The sequence below is a fragment of the Arvicola amphibius genome, chromosome 5, assembly GCF_903992535.2.
Source record: "Arvicola amphibius chromosome 5, mArvAmp1.2, whole genome shotgun sequence".
Classification (NCBI taxonomy): domain Eukaryota; kingdom Metazoa; phylum Chordata; class Mammalia; order Rodentia; family Cricetidae; genus Arvicola; species Arvicola amphibius.
In genome coordinates this window covers 156559758-156586781 of record NC_052051.1, presented here as the reverse complement: position 1 = coordinate 156586781, position 27024 = coordinate 156559758, and the positions used below count along the sequence as shown (strand labels likewise).

The 27024-nt window shown below is 37.0% G+C and overlaps 1 protein-coding gene across 3 annotated transcripts in view; it reads left to right on the top strand.

Moving 5' to 3' along the window:
* The window catches only part of Znf407 (zinc finger protein 407), a 366869-nt gene that overhangs the window by 108186 nt on the left and 231659 nt on the right, over positions 1-27024 (top strand). The gene's annotated exons all lie outside the window — the stretch shown is intronic.

The window sequence follows — 27024 nt, the reverse complement described above, 5'->3', positions numbered from 1 at the left end:
AATGCCCAAACTTACTAGTATCGTATTTTAAAAGTACTTGTGGTTGAAAGGTAGCTCTCAACCTATTTGAGATACTTAAAATGTTAAATATATATGTCAGGTACTTGAATGTTTGTTCCTACAGAAATTCCCTCCATTTAAAAAACAAAACAATACTATTTCATATACACTATATTACTTCTACTTATGGGATGTTAGGATAGGGCTGTAATTTGTTCTTAAATAGATGTAAATCTTTTATCTTTATTATTTTGGATTTCTGGAGTGGTTAATAAATTTTAGTGAGTATTAAAAATAAACCTTAATCAACTGCAATGTTTTGATTTATTTCTTTTAGTGTTTGTCCAATTAATGTGTGTGTATTAAAATTCAGACTCTGTTCTTGGTGAGAATTTTATGAGAAAAATTTTTGTATGGTGATGTTTAAAGTCTTTCTTATGTACAGTTAAAACTGCTTTTTAGAATGTTTGTCTTATTAAGAGCTTCAAAGAACACAGAAGTAACTTACAGCTTTCACATTACATTCTTATCCTCATATGATATATGAAATTTCTTATTATTTTCCTCTTTTTATAAGTTGAGTTTTATGTTAGGCAAACGGTATAATACTGGGCTACATCCTGGACCTAAATGATAATACTTTTGCTTATTTATTCATTTTTGCATGTGAGTGTTTTGCTTGTCTGTTTTGGGCAGGCCGGGAGACATCACCTCCCCAGTTGCTAGCGTCTCGGCTGTCTATGGGCTGCCCTGTGGGTGCCGGGAAGGAAACCTGGTCCTGCGCAAGTGTTGGTGATGCTCTGGACCAGAGCCATATCCAGTCCTTACTCTTTTCAGTTTATTTTATGCCTGTAGTTGACTTTTCAAAATAATTTCTTCATTTTTTTGTGTGTCTGTTAACTATGCCTATTTCTTTGTTCATAAAACAGGTTTAAAACTTTTTCAAGAAGAGAATCTTACTTCATATTTCCACTGCTCATTGTTTTCTTGTGTCACTTCTTTGTTCACCTAACTGGCTATCAACATACTTGCTAGATTGCGTCATTTCTCCAATAGCTAATGTTTGCTGAAACTGACAGTACTTTATTAAAACCTTTTGGGTTACTTTTAAAAGTGACACTTGCATTAAAACTTAAAAGTTTTTTTTCTTCATCATATAAATTAAATTACCTAGAATTTAGAGGGATGATTTACATCATTAAAACAGGAAAAATACTTCATTTGCTCTTTTGTTTGCTTAAATGTTTTTATGTCTGTGGACCTTTGTGTGTGCCTACATGCATTTGTGTGCTTCGGGAAGCACAACCTTATGCCAACAGCCGTCCTCACTTACTCTTCACTTGACTCCTTTAGGCAGGCTCTCATTTGCACCCCGTGCTTACCTTTAAGGCCAGTGTGGTTAACTAGGTACTTCTGTTTTGTTTCATTTTGCTTTGTTTGTCTGTTTTTTATTTTTGGAGATTTTACTTTATCTGCAATGTTATAATTCTATGCAAGCTGTTATCTGGTGAATTCTATTTGTATGGGAGTGCAGAAGATGTTTTTAACATTAGTTATAAATAAATTTAGAGACTAACTAAATTTCTAAACTTAGAATGTAAGTCCTACCCTGGTTTTGACATATTCATTATCTTCCTCTGTATAATGAGTGTTTGCCTGCCTGTATTACTAGGGAGTTGAGAAGAGAGATGTAAGTAGGAAATATGGCACAAAGTGAGTCAGGGAAGAAACTAAGGACAATGGCAGGTGATGAGGGCCATCGACAGAAAACAGATGAGGATGGCATCATGAGAGAATCACTGTAAGAGGAGTTGAGTTAATCAGACAGGACCATTTATAGAACACTTGAATGTCTGTGTGGGTAGTCTGTAACCAGGCAGAAGAGGAGTAGGTAAGAGATGCAAGACAACGGCCGTCACAGAAATACATTATGGACTCAAACACATTAGAGAAGCTGCATGACTTGGCAGTTAAATGCTATTAGGATAAAAATAAGATTGACAAAGACAATCTCAAAGTTCAACATGGGTGAGCAAAGGGATTATTTAGGAAGTTGAGCGTTAGATTAAGATGTGTGGGAAATCTCAGATGGGCAAGTCTTCACAGGCCTGGATTGAGATAGAAGAGTGCAAACGACAAAATTGGGAGGCAAACATTGGACCAGGACAATGTCTGAAAGTTCTGAGAGCTAGATACTAGACAGTTGTATTGAGTGGTAGTGACGGACAAAGGAGATATATGGAGCTAGAAGGGGGAAAAGAGATGGCATTTTTAAGAGTAAGAAGGGAACACTGTAGGGTGATGTCTCAGAGTAATATTGCAAAGGGCAGATATGTTGAAAACACATCATATATGTGTGTCAAGGGGAGAGAGAGAGAGAGAGAGAGAGAGAGAGAGAGAGAGAGAGAGAGAGAGAGAGAGAGAGAGAGAGAATAAAAAACTAACTCTATGTGCAGCCTCTCCATACTGAGTGACTGACAGTCTTTTAGTTGCTGTGAGAAGCTGAATACTTGGCTAGCATTCAAGAAGCCCTAGATTTCGTCCCCAGGACCACATAAACCTATTTTAGTAGCTTATGGCTGTAACAGGAGCACCCAGGAGTTATAAGTGCTTATCCACATGGATAATTGGTTAGTAGAAGAATTCAAGGACAGCCTAGTATAAATGAGACCCTGCCTTTAAACTAGCACCATTCCAAACTAGCACCAATCCAAAGTCTATTTGCTGTGTTTTGTCCTTTATTTTCCATAGAAGAAAGCACACCCCATGTGTTTTGATTTATGTGTAGAGAAGACTTTGATCTCAAAGTATGATGGAATGTTCATAATAGTGCCTTGCAAAGTCTTCTCACCATGGTCACTGCCCAGTGTTTATCCTAGAGGTGATCTATTGCTGCTAAAAGAAAAAGCGTTGCTATGGAGAGACAATGCATGGAATGGGAGATTACAGCTTCTCATTACTCACAGTTCACTGTGTTGTTGAATATCAACTGTGCATTTGGAGGAAGTACCAGATCTTGGAAAACTAGTAGAATTATCCCGACAAGTTGATGATTTCTCAGACATTTGTTTTTTATCAATTCTGCTTAATTCTGTTATTTTTCTTGATTTCTATTCTTTTTTATGGACTTATTTTCTAGACAGATAATAGTTTAGATAAGGAGAATTGTAGTCAGAAGTTTCTGTCTGCTTAGAACCCCAGCTCTTCAGTCCCAAAGAAAGACACAGAGGCTTACATCAATCACAGACTGTTTGGCCTATTACCTCAGGCTTATTATTAACCAGTTCCTACAACTCAAATTAATCCACAACTCTTTCCCATGTTTACCCACATGGCTTGGTACCTTTCCTTAGTTCAGCCTTCTCATCTTGCTTTTTTTTTGTCTGGCTGGTGACTTCATCTCTGCCTTTCCTCTTCCCAGAATTCTTTTAGTCTGGTTGCCCCACCTATACTTCCTGCCTGGCTAATGATCAGTCAGCATTTTATTTAACCAATACGAGTAACAAATCTTTACAGTGTACAAAAGCATGAATTTTTGTGTGTTAGATGCTATGGAGGAATTTTTTCTGTATGTTCGCTAGCCTACTTATTTATTTGTTATGGAATCATTTAGTAGTTTTGAAATGAGCATGGGATGTCAGAGTGTATGGGATAGAAAGATAGGGTTACAGAACTCCATTAATAAAATATTACAGTGGTGTGCAGAAGCCACAATCACAAAACAATACATGTCATCGTTTTCAACTTGAGGATGGAGGTCTAGAGCTTTTGTAGTGTATCCAATGTAAATATAAATAATAGAAAATTACTTTTTTGTTAAGAAATAGCTGTAAGTTTCAATTTTCATTGACAATACTGAGAGAGATAATTAGAATTATTGTTAGCATATATTCATTGTATAAAATGGTGGGTTTAATTATGACATTTTCATACAAAGAGTTCAGCCTGTTATGATCATATTCAATCCTCCTTTTAGCCTGTCTTGTCCTTTCCCAAGGTCCCCAGGGAAAATGCAGTTTTATTTGTGAGCTATATATCTACATATAGTATAATATATCAGTATCATTGAAATTCTGAACAATTTTAGTAGGGGACAGGTAATTAAATGCATTATCTTCTGCTGTTACTGTAAACACAGTTGTGGTGATTCAGCAGTTCATCTCAAAAATACTCTCTAGCCCAGTAGGTCTGTTCTTCCTGGGGTTTGGGGTAGATGGGCTCATGCGCATGGAAGCAGGGCAGGCCTGCTGGTGGAGAATGATGCAGGGAGACTTCCTTGGGTGCCCATCTTTGAGGGCTGTGCTGCTACTCACAGTTTGCAGTATTCTCAGAGGACTCCTCAGAGTTTCAATATTAGCTTGAACATTTTTAATCATTAATTATTTTACACTATCAGTTAAGATTAAAATACAAGAAATGGACATTCTACTTGAAAAATGAGCTCCATGACAGCTCTTTCTCCCACCCTCACCTCCAGTCTCGTCTTCCCTGGACTGGAGATATGAAGCAGTCCGTCTCTGTCCCCAAAGCTTGTCCCTTTGTTCATTTCCAGGGAGGCTGCTGTTGCTCCTACGTTTTCTGACACCAACAACCATTTTTTGGTGCTCTTGTTCAGCACTGATTACATGTAATGGGTTTAATCAAAGCTCTTGGTCTGAGAGATCATTGGTGTCTTTTACTAAAATTGCTGTCATTTAAAAAGTAGACCCTTTCTTAATATCCAAAGGATTCTTTAGGGTTATAGAAGGAATGTTGTTACTTGATCAGACTCCGAGTGAATATTTGGTTAATTGGTTATCAAGTACGTTCCTAAAGACCAATGTGCACGCGTCCCGGACCGTTTGTGATGTTGTTTCACAGCATTCTAGCTTTACTTCCCTGAATAGTTTGTATGTTCAGTTTTTACACCACAAGTACATCATGAAAATATTTTCATCTATGTAGAATTAACATTCAATTTTAATTCTAAGGTACTCCATCTTTCTTCCTTCCCGCTTTTGAAACCAGGCAGAATATTTTTGATGAATTTTGGAAAGCCCATGAATGAGTATGGTTTCCATTATTTATGCATAGAAGACAAAACGGTCCTGCTGCTTTTTACACAAAATATAAATCCCAAATATATAATATTTAAGTGTATAAAAACACTATACTTTTGTGACATTAACCTACCAATTCAAGCAGATATAATAGAAATTTAAGATTTTAGAGAACTTTTGGTAGAATTGCATAATAAATAAATTTGTTCAGTGATATTGACTGCTTCATGTCCTAATGCTTGCCTTTTATTGAGGCCTTTTTCCTCTTTGGTCTGACTTGGGAGAGTTATTCATTCATAGAACTGTACTGTCTGATTCTGTGGTCAGATCACTCATGGATTCACCACTTTGACCACTTTTAGGTACTTTATCACGTTTTATTGAAATCAAACAAAGTAGTCCATCTTCTTCTCTTAAAGGTCTTTCATAGTTTCCCGGAATGTATTTCTAAGCCCTTTAAGGTTAAAGTCATTAAATGAATGCAAGCACATTTTCAATTAGTATTTAGTGAGAGTAATCTAGTCAGAAGACCTTAATTTCAGCCTTCTGTAGCTTTTGGAAGATAAGTATTCTAACCATTGCCGATTGGTTCACGTTCTTTATCCTTTATGTGCATTTGGAAGTCTTTCCCCTAAGGCCTTTAAGTGTACTGTGCTCTTGTAAGATAGCAAAGTATGGAGATTGAGAGTAGACTCAGTCAGTCTTCTCCAGTTGCTTTAGCATTGTGCATGGCAACATCTTAGTGTCTGAAAAATTCTTAGCTTTCTAGTCTATTCCTATTCGGGTTATTCTAAACATTGAAATAGTTCCAAATTTGATTTCCAAATGAACAATTGGTGATTTATTTGTGTCTTGTTTTTCTGTGCAGGGACTTGTATCCTAGGTTGGCCTGGCATACTGTGTGTGGTCAAGGGGGTGGCCTTGAGCTCACCTTCCTCACTCCACTACCAAGTGCTTGGGTTGCTGACTAATACCACCCCACTCTGTTAGGTTATGGTTTTATTCAATGCATTACTCAGCTTCAAGTAAAAAAAATTATTTGCCTCCTAACTTATGATCAGCTGTTAACTAGTCACAGAGAATTGTTTCGGTCTGCATGGTTTTTATAGAACATATAATAAGCAATGTAATTTAATGTCACCTAATGTGGTTTTGAATTACTGCTTTAGAAAGGTGCTTCAACCCACTTCATTAGCTTATAGAAAATATTGAAATGCTGTAATAATTATAAATTATAATATGTAATACATGCTTAAACCTTTTTTATATTAAGTACTCCTAACAAATTGAAACACTTTTAGCCACATTAAATCATTCATCGAGCATATTTCAACACAAATTTACTGTTATTCATTTTTATTGTAAGTTATTTTTACTTCTAATGCAACCAAGTGAAACTTTTCAAGTGTTATTTTCATTTTCCTTTTCTTTTATCTATTTTCCATCATTAGGATTTGAAAAGCTCCTATGGTATGTAGGAAATCTGGCACATTGTATCTAGTCTGCTTTTTCTGTTGTTGAGGTGGAGGTCTGAAAGGGTCTTTCAGAGGACTGCTCAGGGATGCTGTGTCTCAGGTCTGTGATATGTGAATGTCTCTTGTCATCTGCAATCGTGTTAGTCCCCAGGAGCCCGCTCTATTGGAACTGAGCAGTGCTGCTTTGCTGCAGGTCGGCTTTCATGGACAATTAGTGTCCTAACAGGACTTCGGTCACAAGCTGTCTTAACTATTTACCATGAAGACATCATCCTGTAGTTGAGCAGCTTCTTCTCTCCTGGAGCATTTCATGTTAGCCTTTTCTAACAGACAGCTGAGCAACGCTCTCTGTTCTGTGCCTGGCATCTTCCTTTCTGAGGAGCCTTGGGCCCTGCAGATCTGCTGGGGGTTGTTTCCTTCTCCTCATCTTGTTTGTTCTTGTCTCTTCTCGGTAGCTGTCAAAGCCCCACACTGGGTGATTCTTCTGATAAGAATGGAAAGAGCTCTCTCTGCCCTGCTTGGCTCTGTGTCGGGGTTGACAGGTTGTATGTGTTGGATGCTCCAGGAGGTGGCTGGTTTCAGTCATGTGCAGAAGGAACCAGCACATCTCTGATGCCACTCTCTGCCCATTGATACTAGAGTGCCCCTTTTACTGTAAATACCACCATGGGAATAAATATTTCGAAATAATTTCCTCCTACATTTGTAAAATTATTTGGGCCTTTGAAAAAGTCGTTTATTATATTCTAATTAGCCTTCCAAGATTGTCAGTTTATATTTGTGATAGCTTAGGTTGTTCTAGCTTGGTTCTGTCTTTAAAGCCATTCTTTTCTTCTTTCCTTTCTCTATTATCTTTTTATTATCTTTTTTTTTTTGGATAGGGTATTTTTCTGTAGATCCGTTTGCCCTCACATTTGCCACCCTTCTGACTCACCTCTAGAGTGCTGAAATTATAGGCCTGCTCCACTGTATCCTACACTGCAGAATTTTAAGTTTAAAAAGTACTCTCCATATGGAAAATTTTCAATTCCAGTAAAAGTCCCAGTTCATAGCTTTAAGGATAATGTATTCACTTATCAGCCCATAGAGAAACTGAGTGTCTTCACTTAGCATATAAATGTGCTTTTGTACCTGTCATTTTGTTTACAGTTAAAATTTTGATTTAAATTCTTGTCTTTTTCTGAAGTGAGTAAACTTACATAGCTAAATACACATGTATGTGTTTGTATATTTATTTACCATTATGAATTGCCATCTCAAATGAATTTTATTTCAAATTAGCACGTCTTTTGTAGGTGTGTTTGCCTGTGTGTGTATGTGTATACATATGTGCATGCACATACACACAGACACAGAGATATCTGTACTAGCATATAAAGACCCTAGACTACATCTGTACTAGTATATAAAGAAAGACCCTAGACAATATTAATTCTGCAGTAATGTGAAGTTAGATGTCTTTGGTTGACATGAACAAACAGGATTGACATTTCTTTTTACAGTTTCTTTGATGTTTGTTAATATCATGGAAATTATCTCTATTTTTGTTAAATGATAATTTTTAGTATATAAAAATCAGTTTTATTTTTATGGGAGCAATAATCTCATAGAAACAAAGTCTTCCTCTCATTTTCATTGACATATTGGTAGGTCCAGTGATTGAATATAGGTAGGTATAACACTTAATACAAAATTAATATTTTTCTTTAGCAACCAGCAAGTGAGAAGGCATTTTCTTATAGTTCTTTTCATAAATATTTAAAGCAATCATATAAATTAAAATAAAACACCAGTGTTTTGCAAAAATAATCTTGTGGGATTTGTGTGTGTGTGTGTTTGTGTGTGTGTGTGTGTGTGTGTGTGTGTGTGTGTGTTTGTGCTGGTGATAGAGTATCTTTGTTTTGGTATTTGTTTAGATGCCCTCGGTTTAAATCCAAGACATGTTGTTCACATGTGTAGAATATTTTCTAAAATCTGTTACATTATTGTTCTACTGATATTAGTTAATAGCATCAAGATATGTGTGCCTCATTTCATAGTATTAGAATGGATATTTTAAACTGTGCTAAAGAAAGATAATTCCTTTCAGTTATGAGAATGGTAAGCCATGATAAATGGGTTTCCTTTGCAAACTCCCCATCTCCGAGACAGTATTAGTTTTTACTTTAATTACCGGCTGCCGTAATGTTTCCTATCCATAACTGTCTGCAGAATAGACTATTTCTGAACAGAGGGTATGGCCTGTTTACTCAACCGTTGAGAAGAGGGCCCAAGTTCTACCAAGTCTGAACTGCAGCACAGGAGAGTGTCCTTCATTTAAATATTTAAATATTAATGTTTTAATTGTATAGGCAGAAAACTTCAATGTCATTTTAAGGATAAGAAACTTTGTGAGGAAGTCTTTGTATGTTATCAACTTTAGAGTGTTGTCTTGAATCTTAACGTAATTGCATGGACAGCCTTTCAGCCATATTGCGAAGTCTGAGGGTATCTATTTTTTTCTTTCCCCGTTTTTCTCCCACATTTAAAAAATAATAACAGAAAAGCTGTTGTCAGGAGTGACTCTCTCAAAATGGCTTAGTTGACATTAGCTGAAAATGAGCAGAACGACACTAACTACTAATTGATTACAGTAATTACGAAGTCTGTGGCTAGTTTGTATTGGCAAACTCTATGTACTCCTGGAATAAATGTGAACTTGCAGAATGCAAGGAAAAGGTCACTCTCATTTGCATGATAGGCGTCATTAGAATATGCTAAGGACGAGACCTAGTGTTTTATGACTCCAGGTGATGAATAGCTACCATATTACTGTGTAGATGAAATCATGTTCAGTCACCCTAATTTACATGCTTTTTAATTTCAAGAAAAATCTTTTAGAGTATAGCAATAAAAAGCTTACTTACTGTGTTTTGAATTGAATTATTTTGTGAACAGTTTTTGAAATGGCAGAAATCTTTTACATAGAATTATTTTGCAGGGCATTTCTCATGGTAGAATTAGAATAATTACTAAACATTTTTTACACTAGATCTTTTACTGTAATAACTTTTGTCATTCATAGAAAAATGGAATTTTAGTGATCGTAGGCATAAAGTATAGGTTGACTCACTGGGGCTTTCTTCCTAGATTTTAGCGTACAGTCTTACTGGGCTTTCTCCAACACATTGATTTTCACTTTAAATTCATGCAATTTCATCACCTTATTGATTTTCCACTTCGCATTTATGCTTAATTAGTAGTATTTCCCTACCAAGTTATCTTTAAACATATAAAGTAGAGACACAGCTGTTACTGGATGGGTGTTTGGTTTAACATAGGATCCCCTTGGTCAGGTGCTTTTATGGTTTATTTTATGCAGAATTGTGAGGTTTTGTCAAAACAAAAGTATGAGCAGTTTTCTGCAACTTATCTCAATTCATATTCTCAGAAAGCCAAGAATTAGGTTCTTAGGATGTAAGTGTTCTCATTTATTTTCTCTGATCGTAATAGTGATAGCTCCTTCATTTCCCTGGGGTAAAGAAATAGGCCCAGTTCTCTGGAGTGTCTTGTTGTGGTGTATCCACTCCTAGTCAGCAGTGACTACAGTCTGCTGAAATGCAGCGCTGGCGCTTTTAGCTATGTTACTATTACAAAGTTTTGTCAAATATTTTTTGAGAAGCCATTGGTGCGAGTAAAAACTGCACTGAAATTGAGTAAGTGTATTTTTTTATCAAATGGGATTTTATAATAAAATTGCACAATGAGCTTGCACAAGCTTTTTTAAAATATCATTGCTGCCACTGAATAGGTCTCTAATTTATTTATTCAGGAATAGTGGAGGCATTTTTGATTTATTTGTTTTTAGTGAAGTTTTGTTAGGGAGATAATGAGCATAGCTGATGTTAATCATTTACTGAACTACTTCACAGAAGGAAAATTTTGCATCTTTAGCACTGTTGGGGAAATAAATTCACTCAATAGTAATTGTCTATCTGTGTAATTTTTTTAAATTCTCACTCTGTAAAAATGCAATATACTCTTGTGTTTTGCTAAAAGCTTAGTACATGAATAAACTTTCTATGTACACGTGTATTAAATGACCATGATTACTTTTTGTCCATAAGTTACTTGGTTGCTTGTCAGTACATCTCTCACATTGCTTAGATGCATCTCTTTATCAGGAAATGCAAGTGTCTGTGCACTTGCCTGCATGTGTGCAGACTTAACTCAAATTTTCATATATAGTGAAGTATATCTTCTAAAGGAGTTAGATAATATTACTATTAAGTTACCTTGTAATAGCATGATTTTCTGACTCTGGGTGTATTTTCATAGATTCCCTAAAGTTGATTATAGGCATTTATGTTGTGTGAGCATTAAAAGATATATAAAATCATAGAAATATTTACTTTAAAATCTTTGAATATGTTTTATGAAATTCTGAATGAATTTTTGGATTGGATGAAAAGTCAGTTGAACTAAAGAAAAAAAAGTCGAATTTAAGAATGAATTACATTCTAGATTCTGTACAGTGATGAGCCATGTGTCTCAGGTATGATGCAGTGGAAGGGGCGTTCCTATAGTCTGGAGGCTTCCGGAAGCACAGCACTCATCCTTCTGTGGATGCTAACAAATTCTCAGTCTGCTCTTGGATGCGTCTAGAAGCTATAATTTTGTTTAAGGAAATTTGAATAAACATACGAGCTTTTACAAAACAAAGAAAATGTCAGAACTTTTTAAACATAAAAACACATTTTCATAATAATTGATATTTTGAGTTATATATTTCTTATTTGCAGGGAATAAGATAACAAATATTTTTAATAAAGAGTTTTACATTAGTCACATCTTTGAATTGTATGTTGAGATCATTCTTTGTAAATTCAGTATATTGTGCTTGATTCTTTGTAGTCTTGGGAGAAAGTCCATTCTTTAAATTGTGATTATGTGACCCTGTGTTTAATAATGAGGTGTGGTCCTCATTCAAAGAGGGTAACACTTGGGAATCAGTTCTTTCTCCTTGTTGGTCCCAAAGGTCAAACTCAGGTCATCACACTTGACATGTACCTTTACCCACTAAACCATCTCTCCAGCCTTCTTTGTATTCTTTTAAATGTACTGCAAACTTATCAAAATCATATATGATGTTGATTTATATGCCATAAACATGGTATTTTGTCCTGGCCTTTACTTTTTAATATTTTTTTTCCATGAATGTCAGTGAGATGAACAGAAAGACAGCCTTATTCATGGTTTAGCAGGAAGAATTTTCATGTCTCAGAGTTTGCAGTTTCTTTCTATTCCTGTAGTGCAGTTATTTTTATTCCTTGCCATAGCATGTCTAAGTTTTCTGATTAATATTTTCTATTGCCCTCCTAATGCCATGGTATATATCTGATTGTTATTGTCAGCATAGTCTTTAGATGTATTTATAAATGTGCATGGGTGTATGCCAGAGAATGAAGTTGGCCCCTCCCGATTGAAGAAAGCACCTTCACCCATGGACCCTTTTCCCTCTGTTCCTCAGGTCAGGCTTAAAAAGGATTCTGTTAGCCGGGCGGCAGTGGCACAGGCCTTTAATCCCAGCACTCGGGAGGCAGAGGCAGGCGGATCTCTGTGAGTTCGAGACCAGCCTGGTCTACAAGAGCTAGTTCCAGGATAGGCTCCAAAGCTACAGAGAAACCCTGTCTCGAAAAAACCAAAAAAAAAAAAAAAAAAAAAAAAAAAAAAAAGATTCTGTTTTCCTGCTCTTCCCTTCCCTTCCCTTCCCTTCCCTTCCCTTCCCTTCCCTTCCCTTCCCTTCCCTTCCCTTCCCTTCCCTTCCCTTCCCTTCCCTTCCCTTCCCTCCCCTCCCCTCCCCTCCCCTCCCCTTCTTCCCTTCCCTTCCCTTCCCTTCCCTTCCCTCCCCTCCCCTCCCCTCCCCTCCCCTCCCCTCCCCTCCCCTCCCCTCCCCTCCCCTCCCCTCCCCTCCCCTCCCCTCCCCTTCCCTCTGACAAAGCTTTTTAAAGCTGAACTTTTCAGTTGGGTTGGAGGGCAGGGCACAACACGGACAAGAACTCAACAGTATTGAGAAACTTTTAAAGAAGTCTAATAGTGGTTGGCCGGGCTGGCAGCTCCCACTATTACATGATGAAATCATCATGGCTGCATGTTACAAGAACTGTTGTGAATCAAGACACCAGCTCATTGAATATCACTATAATAAATGTAAATGTTTTCTCTATAGCTTGCTGTGTACTGTTCATTTTTTAAGGCACATTTATAGTTACTGATGTTTACAATTTCATGTTAATGTCTACATATGTCTATATTTATTTGTTAGATAGTAAACATGTATAGACAGCTACTCATACAGGAATAGAAACACACCAACAGTTTGTATGCCATGCGCTACATTCTTGCACTCGAATATACTGAAGGACAGCTATAACTTAAATGTTAATATAATCTGTCTGGACAGGAATAATGAAAGGGTATTAACCTACATTAAATATAAAGTCAGAGTACTGATTTTTTCACTAATTTCTTTGTAATAGAGTAGCATAGACATAGAATCTGTTTCTGACACTGTATATGTTGTGTGTCTGATTGTAATTTTCTTTTTGTGGTAGAGTGCTTACGGAGCATGCATTTGTTTCTATCTTGCTTTTGATCTCCAGAAGTAAATGTATTTATACATATATTCTGTCTATGCATATACATATGTATATCTATACACTATAGATATGGCTATTTAACTTTTTGTATATCTTATAAATACATTTTAAATTGCTGCAGATACCTTTGGTTTAGATACATATAACAAAATTTTTAGACAATATAGGGACCCTTGGTAGGGAAAGAGCCTGCCTTCTATTGGTGATGGACAGTTACCGTGTCTCAGTTTAGCATCATCTGGAATCTGTTCTTCTCCGTTTGTTCATTTGGTTTTTTTCTGAGTCTCACTCGGTAGCTAGTGCTGGCCTGGACGGGGCTGCTCTACCAGACCTGGCTTTGGTGTTTGTGTTAGAGCTACGACTCCATGGGATTTTGTGATCATCTAATACTGTAAGATTGGAAGATAATACCTACAGTGGGGTAAAATTTACTAAGACAAGCTAAGTTCCTCTTGCCTCTAGTCCTATATCCAGCAGCAAGGATAAGACTGTTGAAAAAGTCTTGATGAACTCTCGATTGGTGGATTTAATTCTAGGAGTGTCATTTATGTATTAATTGTTTTAGCTTTTATCCAGGTATACCAATCAAAGCTTTCTTGTTTTTCTTTGCACTTCATATTCTCCACAGTTCTTGCAGAAGTGGAAACTGAATGACTTAAGAAATGTTTTTTATTTTCCAGATATATTTTTTGTGAGGAATTTTTTTCCTTCCTCCTGCCCCCCCCCCATATTTTCCCTCAGTCATGAGGATAGAATCCAGACCCTTCTGCTTGCTAAGCCAGCACTACCACTGAGCCGTACCCTGGCTTCGATAAGGGAAACCCGTACTTTGCTTCCTTAATGCAGCACTTAAGACTTCCTCTATTTAAAATGATGGTGCTGTCTGAAAGTTAAGTCCAAAAAAATCTGTACTCTTTGTCCCTTTTTAGAAGTTCAGTAAAATAGATATAAGTGTCTTAGCAAGACTGAGACATGAAATTTCTTACTTTACTTGTTTTCTCTTTTTAAAATAAGGCCTGCAGTTTTATTTGGCTCAAAATATTATTTTCAGATACAGCTGAATCATGCTTTGCTATTGCTTTTTTCTTTCTTTCTTTTTTTTTTACTAAGTACTGTGAGACTCCTTTCATAAAACCCAAATTTAAAATTTACACTCGCAAGCCACAGCATCAAGGTATTTTTCCTGTAGACTAGATTATATATTAGTTTAGTGAGAATGACAACATAACATGGTTATAGAATTTTCTTGTTTTTTGCTTCTTTATAGGTTATAACTACAATACCTCACATTGTTCATCTGATTAATTTTTTCTATTAAATTATGCCAGAGAACAGGAAGTTTCATTCTTGTTCAAGCATCTTTCTTTTTTATTACCTATTTCTAGTTCATAATTACTGAAGCTTGCATACAAATAATTGGAACGCCCAACAAGTGATAAATCTTAGTATATATCCAGTTATTTGGCTTTGTGAACAGTTAGGATATCTTGTGAACATAGTTTTTCCTGTAGGTGAGAAAATCCTAAGTAAGGGAGATGCAAGTGTAGATGGAAGGTCGTCTCCAGAGATGCTAGGCAAGACAAGCTGATTGTGGAACTCTGAGCTGTATGGATTGGAGTAGCCAAAGGTGACTTCCAGTGGGAAGTTTGGCTGTCTGTACTGTCCTGGACAAACCTGGAGAAGAAAGAAGTTACAGGGGCCGGTTGGGGATGTGCAGTGTAGCATCTGATTACATTGGACTGAGCTTCAAATCACCACTTAAAAGGTGTATTCACAGTAGTCTCATTTTTCTATCTGACATTTATCTAGAAAGAACATGAATATTGCTTGGATAGGCCTTATTTGTTCTTTTAAGGTGTGTGTTTGTGTGTATAGAAGATACCTCAGTTTTTTTTTTTAAATCTTTTGGTTTGTTATTTGTAAGATAATTCTAAATGTCATAATTAATAAAATATATTCCTCAACTTAAATTGCTATATCAGATAGGAACTATCAGAGGTTGAAAAGTGTCTAATCTTCCCTTTTAGGATTAGTAGGACTGAAACCCTAATGAGTTGTCATTGTGCTAATATCTGTGAAATTCCTTAATTGGTATTCTTAGAGGTATTTTTAATAGAAATACCTTCTTACAATTTAAAATGCTGTGAAAGAAATTTTATTATATGATTTGAACTTTATTTGGTACATTTTGGTTTCTTAGATGTTAGTATTTCATGTCTATTATCTCTATGAAATAGGTATTTTATGATTTATTATATACTTCCTGTTGTTAAACAGTTTTTCATATTTAAGCAATTTTGAAATTGTGATATGTTTTTGAGTTAATTGCTACTTATTTTTTAATACATTTGTTCAGCTGTTATTAAATCACCTCCTTATCTCAAAATTGATAGTCTCTCAGAATTAACTAAGTATTGTGCATTAAATTACTGTAATGTGCTAAAGAAGACATGTATTGTTGTCGTGGGATTTTGATTAGTTTGCTCAAATTTTGGCTCTTATTTCTCATTGCAGGCTTTCACTTTAACGTCTTGCATGAAACTTGCACAAAACACTGAGTTTTGTGACTTTTAGCAGTATATCGTCTCTGAAAATTTGTTAATAATATCCTCCAAATGCTGCTCCTTTTCTGTTTCCTATGCAGTGAAACGGTGCCCTGCTTGTTGTATTGCTTTCCTCAGTCGGCCAGGAACTTCATAAGGGCGGAATCTGTCCTTTGTTTTTACATTTCCAGCATTACCGTTGTCGAGTGGCACATGCTACATGCTAGTTTGAAAGGGGCCTGCAGGGTGCGTGTGTGAGCTCTGACCTCCCTGTGTTACAGCCAGCCGGGGATTTCTGTGGAGTTGTGCAGAACTGTATTTCCAAACTCAATATAATGAGTTCTTATAGTAAAGATGGATTTGCTTCTCATGTTGTATAAGTGTGTTGGTGATCTTGACAATAATCCACTTGCCTTTATATACTAGTTTTCATATTTACTAGTTTTTCAGATTATTAAGATATCCATTGGCCATCAGGTAAAATACAGAAAAACCTAGATAACAATTCAAGCTAATGCCACTGGCTAGTAATGATCATACCAAACCTTTAGTCTTTAACACATATAATTCATTTGTTTTCTTTACATTTGTATTCATTTTGATGTCTACATGTTATTTTTTTTTTTCAAATTACCCTAGAATGTTCTTTTTAGTTTGTTACTTGTACAATCATGATGGCTATCCTTGTGAATTTGGGTAATGGCAATTTCTTCGTAATTTAGGGATATATACATACATACATACATACATATATCCATCTGCCTTGTTTGTAGCTGTTTTCATTGACTGGAATTTTTTTATTTTGTTATTTTGTGCCAAATTAATAATAGGTGTAATTTCTTTTATTTTAAAATAAATCCAGTTTTTCTTTATATCTAGTGGTGATAACAATTGAAGCCATGCTGTGGTGCATGCCTTAATTCCAGTTTTCAGGAGACAGAGACAGGAGGATCTCTGTGAGTTTAAGGCCAACCTGGTCTGCATATTGAGTTTTAGGGCAACCAAGGTATACAGAAAAACCCTTCTTGAAAAAACAAACAAGCAAACAAACAAACAGAAACAATATTTAAATGTCTTGATTGCCCAGGGATATTGTAGCTAAGGTTACATAGTAGTTACAGTACAGTAAACATTTAGGCTCTGGAGTATTCTACATGAGGGTTTACACCTCCAAATTCCAACAAGTAATTGCATTATTAGTAGTATGTTAATGATATGGTACTGAAAATTTAAATATTGACTTTCTTTGAAAACATGTTCAAGTTATATAAAAATATACAAGATTTTTTTTTTTGTAGAGGTACATCTAATTTTTGAATTTGGACTCAGAACTTTGAGCATATGTGTAGTAGGTAGAACTGGCTCTTACAGCAAAATTTCATGAACAGATAGAATAATTCCTGAATTTGTGTCACCATTTCATTCATTCATGTTTCTCAGAAATGTTTTGTTTAATTTTAGGATACTAGATTTTATATAGCTATGTAAAATAGTCTGTATACCTTGGACATGAACACAGAAAAGGAACTGACTGTCCTGAGGAATGAACAGGAATAGTTGGCTGACACACTTGTATGAACTTGTCTCTATGAATCCTGTCGCCTGTACAATGAGTGTATGCCAACAACAGCAAAAGAGCAGACAAGCACCTCAAGATCAGAATTTCCAAGAATCATACAAAAATGGGGTTATCGTAGTGTTTTTGAAATGGCCGAAAAGAGTTTAAAATAAGCAACCCATTCTTTAAGGATGAAGCGTACACGGTAGGGCACTGCAGTGAAGTGAGGCCGCACAGTTGTTCCTCAGAGCACAGACCCAAGGGCCTGACACTCCGTGTTCTCTGTTGGCGTATGCGTGTTATATACAGAGATTGTATATCAAATCTGTTTGGGAAAGGCATAATTGGTTACCTGGGAGAATGTTACCCACACAGTGCATGGAAGAAAATACTTCTTGTGTTATATGAATAACTATTTTTCAATCTTTCTGGGTATTAAGTTTTATTTATGTGGAATTATTTAAACGATTTTTTGAGAAGCATGCTAGTACTATTGAAGTTTGTTTAATGTATACAAAATGAAATGAAAATTACTAAGTTATTCATAGCTCAATAAATGAGCTATGTATGATTCACTGTATGATTTTGGATAATCAGTTATGATAAGGACTTAGAAAAACTTAAAATTTTCTTTTTTATTGTATTCTTTTAAAAAAACTGATAGACTTACATCACTTTACATCCTCTTTTTCCCTCCATGTTTCCCTTTTCTCAAACCCTCCCGTGCCCCCTCCTCCCCTCTCAATTTGATAGCTTCTGTTTTATTATTTAAGAAATACATACATACATAAAGACATACATGTGCATACACACAAATATATAAAATACAATCTTCTGGTTCCTTTTTTTGTTGTTTGTATATGTATATGGTTTCAGGGTTGGTAACTAAACTGGAAACCAAACGGCTCATCCTTGGGAGAGGCAAATTATTTTTCCCAGCAGTCATTAGTTGCTGGGAACTTTACACCGTGTTTCCCTGTCTGCTCTACCCTGTCCTTTGACAGTGTCGTTTTTCAGGTCTTTTATGCAGCCATTTCTAAGAGAGGTGTTTCACAGCAGACCTCCTGGATTGTGGCTCTCACAGTCTTCTGCTGCCTCTGTTCTCTGCCTCCATGCACGTCTGTACACGCCATGCGTGCAGCGCCCACCAGAATTCAGTGTGGATCCTGGGTCTGGAGTCACAGAAGCTTGTGAGCTGCCATATACCATATACTATATACCATATAGGTACTTGGATCAAACCTGGGTCAGCTGCTGCTCTTGACCAGTGCAGAGCCTTTGCTGCAGCCCTAGTCTGTGGTTCTTGTGGGCAGAATTATCAGCCCAAGTGACTTAATTCCTTAAAGTGCTTTATATACACGTATATGTATTATGTATATTTTTAGGTAAATAAAAAAGAATATATTTTTTCGAGGCTTTATCAAGCAACGTTGGTGTTATTTTTCCTTATCCTTTCTTCTCCACCATTTTTGACTTTCCTCCTCTCTAGTTGCATTTCCTACCTCTTATTTCCTGCATCCCGCACTTTCCCCCTGTAGCCTAGAGCATGGACATTGTCGAGCAAGGACCTGTGCGGTAGCATATCGAGTCCCTTGGCAGTTGCTACAGGAGTGTTTGGCGCAGTCATATGAGGCAGAAGCACTTCGAGGTTCTTTCTCTGAGCTTCTTTTATACAAATTTCTAGAGTGGCTGCACTAGTTTGCATTCCTGCCAACAGTGAATGACAGGTCCTGTTTTTCCATATCTTCGGTAGCATTTCACCCCAGTCAGAATGGCCATGATCAACAAAACAGCTATTGTATTTTTTCCCAAAATAGTAGTATGACAGAATTGCTGCTTTTTTCCTGCTTCTTTGGTTTTTGTTCAGTATACTTCCACATGCTGCAGGTGGTCAGAATTGATGGGCAATACCTGTTATGTGTAAGAGACAAGAGTTCAGTTTTGTGCCATTAAAGAACCTGAAACGTATTAGTTTGTGTTGTCTGCTGTCTGCTCAGGACTCTGCTTGATAGAAGAATGCTATACATTAGCCAACTCTGTACCCACAGCCAAGTTTTCTTCTACATCAGTGTATACATCATTCCCACTGAAATATATTTTATTTTCTTCCTGGCATCTGTTTCTAGGTCTTTCATTTATATGATTATAAAGTTATTTCCTTCCGTTTCCTTTGTTGATGCAAAAGAGAGAAATAATTAGCAGTTAATGATTTGTATATTTAAGACACAGACTAGTACCCCGATTTTACTAAATGAACCTTCTTACCTTTAGTCATCTCCTGAGAGGAACCACATAGGATTCATAATGCAAGTGAATTTATTATGATTTGTAGACTATTTGCTGGAGAAAAAACAAGATTTGTGAACCATAATAGTTGAACTCTTCATGATGATATGATGTGATTAATAAGGAGTTAAATGTTATTAATTCAGCCAAGGACTGCTTTTCCCTTTTTAAAAATAAGGTTCTACAAATGATAAGTTTGAAGTGTTCTTACATTATTAAAGAAAAATATGTAAGTTCAGCAGAATTTCAGAAAAGCCAGATTCTGCCTCATATACATACACTGCCTGTGTATCTCGGATGGTCTCTGTGACTTTTTCAGTTTATCCTGATGCAGAGGAAGAACACACAAAGGGACCCAGTGTCCTTCATGCTACCTTTAGATTACCGTTACTTACGAAACACTTTCTTGAAGCAAAATCTGTAGGGTATGAATTAGTTTCTGTCATTTGGTATATCAGAGACTTTCTTAAATTTTACAATTGTTTTGAAGTTTGTTCTGTTCATTGCTGTTCCAGAATACATATAAACTAATATGGTGAGTGTTGACATTTTTTTCAGTTTTTGCTTCTTGGTAGTGTGTATTTAGAACACACCCCAATTAAGGTCAGCATGCCCGGTAGCATTAATAAAATTCTCATTACTGTATTTAGTTAGGGAAAATGTTTGGAATATCAACAATGAATAGATATGTCAGAATAAGACCAAGAAAATCACCATATATAACTTCTTTGGTAAGAAGGTAATGAAATAAATCAAATCATATATTTTATGGATATGCAGTGCATATCATCTCCACTTCGTGCAGGCACAGCAATCACAAGTGCAAGGGCAATGTGGGACACATAGTAACTAGCCTGGGCTACATGAGTAATAGGATGCATAGTAACTAGCCTGGGCTACTTGAGTAATAGGATGCACAGTAACTAGCCTGGGCTACATGACTAATAGGATGCATAGTAACTAGCCTGGGCTACTTGAGTAATAGGACACATAGTAACTAGCCTGAACAACTTGAGTAATAGGATGCATAGTAATTAGCCACGCATAGTAACTAGCCTGAACAACTTGAGTAATAGGATGCATAGTATCTAGCCTGGACTACTTGAGTAATAAGACACATACTAACTAGCCTGGGAAGAGAATTTTAATACCTTATCAACATTCAGAATTTGTCAAAAGTTTACCAGCTAGAATACCACACAGTGACTCTTTGAGTTTCCTGTTTTCAGGTGTCTGATAGCTTTCAGGAGTTGGAAGATTAAAATATTACTTTACACTGCCGGGATTCTAAAACCTTACCATTTTCCCCACTCTGCAGCCTACTAGTCAAATTGTTGATAAATTCCAGTATGTGTTTGGCTAGCAATGACTATAGCGAGCTTATAAAGGTCTTTTCTTTTGTAGACAGTTTGTGAAAAACCTTTCCACTGTCAAAATTGTATGAGGTTTAATTTGAAGTCATGTGACATTGCTGCTTATTTTTTTATTAAATCCAACTTACAAATTTTAGCTAGTGTATTCACAACTACAAATTTGAAGCTAGCATACTCATGCAAATATTTCTTTGATCTGTTTTGACTTCAAAAGCTAAAGGAAAAATTTTCTATGAATTTCAGTCTATAGAAAATGGAAAGAATCTTAATTTTACAGGAACAATCATAAACAGTACATTAGGTTTTCTCTAATAACATGTCCCATTAAAAAACTTCATTATGGTGTATTCTATGATCTTTATATCACAATGAGAAAGGAAGACCATTATTAAGTATGAAATTTCATTGCATTTTTACCTGTTGTGGGCTCTGTTGTGTCAAAAGTACAGTCCATTGGCTTCTGGAAACTGCCAGCCATGAGCAGCCAGTGGCAGTGTGTTAGTACCTCATGTGACTGACAGCACTCCCTGAAGCCAGTCTGTGTGCAGAGTCCTCGATGAGGTCTTCATGGGTGCTGACCATAAAAAGTTCATCAAAGTAATGAGGCGAGGAGGGAGCTTGGTGCTCATGGGCAGAGCTCAGCACCGAGGAGTGTGAACTGGCTCCAGCTGTGACAATAAAACAGCAGGTGGCTGCTGTCATTAGGGGTGGCAGATGAGGCTGGGGACTCTCATTCAGCCCACAAAACTCTCATTTGTTAGCCATCGCCACTGTACCATGCAAAATAGCTTCCATCTCAGTCAATTTTACTTTGCAAAATATTATACATAGCCACAGCAGATTAGAGCTCTGCGTCCACAGGCCTGCCCCCAGGCTCCTCTCTTTCTTCTCTAACCCCCTTTCCTCATCTCACCTGCCTCCTTCCTTCACTGCTGTCCTCATCCTGTTTGTGAGCTCACCTGGAGGCTGCCTGGGCCATACTGAGAAAAGTTGGGGTCATTTTGTCAATGGCAGGAGTTGTTCCTTGGTACTTCAGGCTGTATACTTCGAGACCCTTCCTTTTGGACCCACTTTTCCTTTTCTTCCTCTGTGAAGAATTTAGACTCATAGTAAAAGAAAGAGAAGAACTGGTGGAGTTGTCAGATTTTTTTTTTTTTTTTTAAAAAAAAAAAGTTGGTTGAGGAACTAGCTTACAATTCCAGCATTGAGTGCTTTCTGAGTTTCAGCTTTTAAGTAAATCATGGCATTGTTTTCAGAGTATGTGTTTGTATGACATTTTAGTGTACTTTATGACCGAAGGCATAACTGTAGGCCATGATTTAATATCTTGGAAAGGAGAAATTAATTTCACAAATTTTTGAGGTTATCACGTAGAATGTTTCTGTGATTGAAGCCTTATGCCCTCTGTGGCTTCTTCCATTCACTGACTGACTTTTGGACAATCTTGGGTCTCTGCTGTGCATTCGGCATTCCTTCAATTGTGTGGGATATTTTGGTGCGCGCACTTAAGCTCCTTACAGTGTATTGTTTGAATTTCTGCTTCTTTATTCAGTTCCGTCAGGTTTTGCTTTTCTTGTTAGGTTAACAAATACATTTTTATTGTTTTCCCTTCTATCTCCACCCTTTCATTGTTAAAAATCCCTTTCACTTTCTTCAGTGTTTTAGTAATCTGTTTTGTATATTACCAGCGCACCCGTGCTTTGTACTTGTGTGCCTATGTTGTGTACTAGCGCGCCTGTGCTGTGTACTAGCATGTCCATGTTGTAAACTAGTGAGTCCATGTTGCATACTAGCATATCTGTGTTATGTGTAGTGTATCCATGTTGTATGCTAGTGTATCTGTGTTGTGTGCTAGTGTATCCTTGTTGTGTGCTAGTGCATCTGTCTTGTGTGCTAACGCATCCATGTTGTATACAAACGTTCCATGTTGTATACAAGCGGTCCATGTTGTATACTAGCGTATCTGTGTTGTGTACTAGTGTATCTGTGTTGTATACAGCATGTCTGTGTTATGTACTAGTATTTCTGTGTTGTGTGCTAACATATTCGTGTTGTGTACAAGCGTTCTGTGTAGTGTACTAGTTGTAACCGTGTTGTTTGCTAGCATTATCTGTGGTGTGTGCTAGTGTATCCATGTTGTATTCTTGTAAACAGAGACAGGAGCTGATGAAGAGGCCGTGGTATAGTACTGCTTACTGGCTTGCTCCTCATGACTTGTGCAGCTGTTTTCTATCAGCATCCAGCTTTACTAGCACAGAGATGGTGCTGCCATAGTGAACGAGGCCCTGCCGCGTTCACCACCAAAACAGTGCACCATAGGCTCCCCCCATGCCATATCTGGTGAGGACATTTTTGCAGTTAAGAACTTTGGTCCTCATGCTTGCAAGGTAAACATTTTTCCTACTGAGTGACTCATATCCTCAGCCCTGGAATGTCTTTATTTTAAATACATTTTCAGATCACTACGTTCTGATTGCAGTGCTCAAGCCTGCTCTGGACACTTGACTATGGCCATGCTGGATACTCACTGTCTACACTTGTTCTGCGCATCCTGCGCCTCTTTGGTTTCTCTCGCCTCACATGCTATTTTATTTTGTAGGCTATGTTGGCATTTTCTTATTTATCTTTTTAATTCGATTTGTAGTTTCATATATATGTATGACTATCTAATATATATTTATATATAATTTATACATGCATGTAAATTTTATGTATTTAAATTTTCTTAATTTTTACCCTGGGGATGACAGTAAACATTGTAACTTACATTATTAAAGTTTGTTGAATACCAAATTAAATTCAACTCTGCAAAGCTTTGCCCTGTATAGGTTCATTCTCCCTCTATTTTATTACTATGATTCAAATTTTTTTACATTTTAATGTTCCATTGTAATTGTTGTTCCAAGTTGCTATCTTTCAACCCAGCAAGAAATAAAAGAGGTAGAAATAAAATATAATTTTGTATTTTCTCATCATTTTTCCAGGTAATCACTATTAATAGTGCCTTTCATTTCTGCATTTGTAAGTAAATTTCTGCCTGCTTCTTTTCAATTTTAACCTGGAGGATTATCTTTACTATTTCTTGTAGGGCTCATTTGCTGACTATGATCTCTTTGACTTTTATTTATCTGGCTCTGCCTTCACATTTCCTTGTGTTTGCATTTATATTTTTGCTTTATACACAGTCTTCTTTCATTTCAATTTGTGTGTGTTGTTTGTTTTTATGACTTTGACTATGACTTTTTCCTGTCTTGAATAGTTTTGAGTCTAAGTCACCTGCTAATTTTATAGAACATGTCTGCCAGTCTAATTAAAAGACACCTTTTCTCTTGCTGTTTTCATAGTTCCTTTCCCGTGTTTGACATTTGTAGTTTAATTATTGGCTGTCTTTATGGATCCTGCTGCATGTTTGTTAAGTTTCATGGATGTTGCTAATGATGTTTTACATGAAAGTTATATTTTTCCCACTAGTTCCCTGTGTTTTGTCACCCTGCTCTTTAGAAGAATCATTCGATGCTTGATAAAGCTCTCTTTTCCTGTGCTTACACCCTGCCCCGTCTTCTTCTTTTGGTCCATTTTCATTTTGTTTTTCAATCTAGAGTGAAAACCTTTATGTTCACTGAGTTCTCTCCCTCCCTCCCTCCCTCCCTCCCTCCCTCCCTCCCTCCCTCCCTCCCTCCCTCCCTCCCTCCCTCCCTCCCTCCCTCCCGTTGTTCATTTCTTCTGTTGATCTTGGTAAATTTCTTATTTAGTTGTTCTGCTTTTCATTTACAGCATTCTCATATTGGATTCTTTGACATATTTAAAATTCCTTTGCTGACAGTCCTCATGTGTTGGTTCATTGCCATAGTGGTTTCCCGGTGTTAGTTTTTTTCTTTGAACAAGCATTGCACTAGATGAACAGAGGTGCCATACATATTTAGGATGTTATAGGTTTTCTTATTTTGCCTCTTATTGCTGTGATAAATACCATGACCAAAAGCAACTTGGGGATGGAAGGGCCTGTTTCTTCAGTTTATCAGAAACGGAAGTCTGCACAGGAGCTCAGGCCATAATCTCCAGGCAGTAGCTGAAGCCAAGGCCAGGAAGACTGCTGTTACTGCCCTACTCTCCATAGATTGCTCAGCTAGGACCGCCTACTTGGTGTGGTGTCATTCACAGGACTGATCCCTCCCACATTAGTCAAGGCTGTGCCCCACAGACTTCCAAACTAGCCACTCTGGTGGAGGTGTCTTTTCAGTTGAGATTCCCTCTACCTAATGACTCCAGCTAACGTCATGCTGAGTTGCGAAGACCTGACCAGCACAGAGAATATATTTCCATTTATACATATGTGTTTTTCTTTTTAACTATTATATACTTTCTTAACTGCCACAATAAAAACAACTTCTGTTATTTTTATCTGCTGCTAGGTTTTCCTTCAATAGTTGGTTCCTTTTGAAAAGGAGTTAGTACATTGCAATGACCTTATTGTGGACTTGTCGTCACCACCCCCTTTCTTCCTGTACAGTGGATTGTGTGCTTTCAGTGCTGTGCAGCCGTTGTAAGTAGAACTCTAGCAATATCAGTAGGCAGGAGTCCTGCTTTTGCATGTGGAGCTTCTTTGCTGCAAGGAGGACAAACTGGAGGTCATGACATTTAGGTCACTAAAGTGGAAAGAGAAAGTAAGGTCTTAGTGGAGAAAAGTGTGAGCAACAACAGATTTATGATCAGTAGTATATGGAATGTGGCATGATAGATTTAGCTATGCTGTAAGGAAATCAAGACCCATGAAAGAAGACCCAAGACTTATGTCAGACATGTTCATTATTAATCATCATCATCGTATTATGATGATGATGATGATGATGATGATGATGATGTATAGAGTTCTGCCTGCACATTTGCCTGCAGGCCCAAAGAGGGCACCAGATCTCATTCTAGATGGTTGTGAGCCACCCTGTAGTTGCTGGGAATTGAACTTAGGACCCACAGAAGGGCAGTGCTTTTAACCTCTGAACCCTCTTTCTTGCCCCTCAGACATGTTCTTATGTATCATCACTTCAGATGTGAAAAATTGCCTTGGACAGCATGGACAGAGATTCATGTTTTAGATGGCCTTGTTAAGAGACTCTGCTCAGTGCTCAGGAAGTAAACTTTATGTGTGAAGATAGGAATATATTCATAAATAAAATCTCAGTTTAAGAGGATAGGATAAGCACAAGAAAATTCCCGTGGTGTAGATTAGAAGTACTCAGAAGTGGTTTAGAACTAGCTTTGACAGCTAAGTCGTTACCTAGTAGTCAGTACTGTCTGGAAAGATGGCTGAGGGTTAGGAACTCTGACTGTACTTGTAGGGACCTGAGTTTGGTTCCCAGCCCAAATGGTAACCAACCACTGTCTCCAACTCTAGTACTGAATGCATGTGGCATACTGACATAGATGTAGGCAAAGCATTCATACACATACACATAAAGTAAAACTGATTTTTTGGCACAGAAAATAGTAATAAATAGTTTATTCACACTTAGCTGAAACTTTTTGTACTGTAGATGAAGGAGGAGCTATCTACAGGAACATGTTTGCACATTTTCGTACTGTAGACAAAGCAGGACTTATCTGTAGAATAATGTTTGCACATTTTAGTACTGCAGATGAAGCAGGACTTATCTGCAGAATTGTGTTTGCACACACCCTTTAAGGCCTTAGATACACATCTTTCCCTGTACTCTCTTCAGCTTCTCCTGGGCTGCTGTGGTCCTTCTCCCTAGCCCAAGCTCCAGTGTCTGCCTTCTACTGCAGCTTTCTTCTGATCGCCCTTTCAATGTCTGCTGGGCTTATTTAGCCTTCCTTTTTTAACCTCTCCACTTGCACAAGTATTCTTGTAATAACAATATAAACTACAGTGTTAATTGAATCTACAATCTTATTTCTCTGTGCCACATAATCAAGCATATCCCCTGATTTCTCAGTAGAGGATACAGGTACTACCAGGCACCATTGTTCTGATGATGTGTGGTCATTAGTAGAATTGAATACTGATCACAGCCCCAAATCACTAAGTTGTCCATTTTAAGCAAGTATACTATTTCAAGTTGAAATTATCATATAAGAGTATTCTAAAATACTGTCC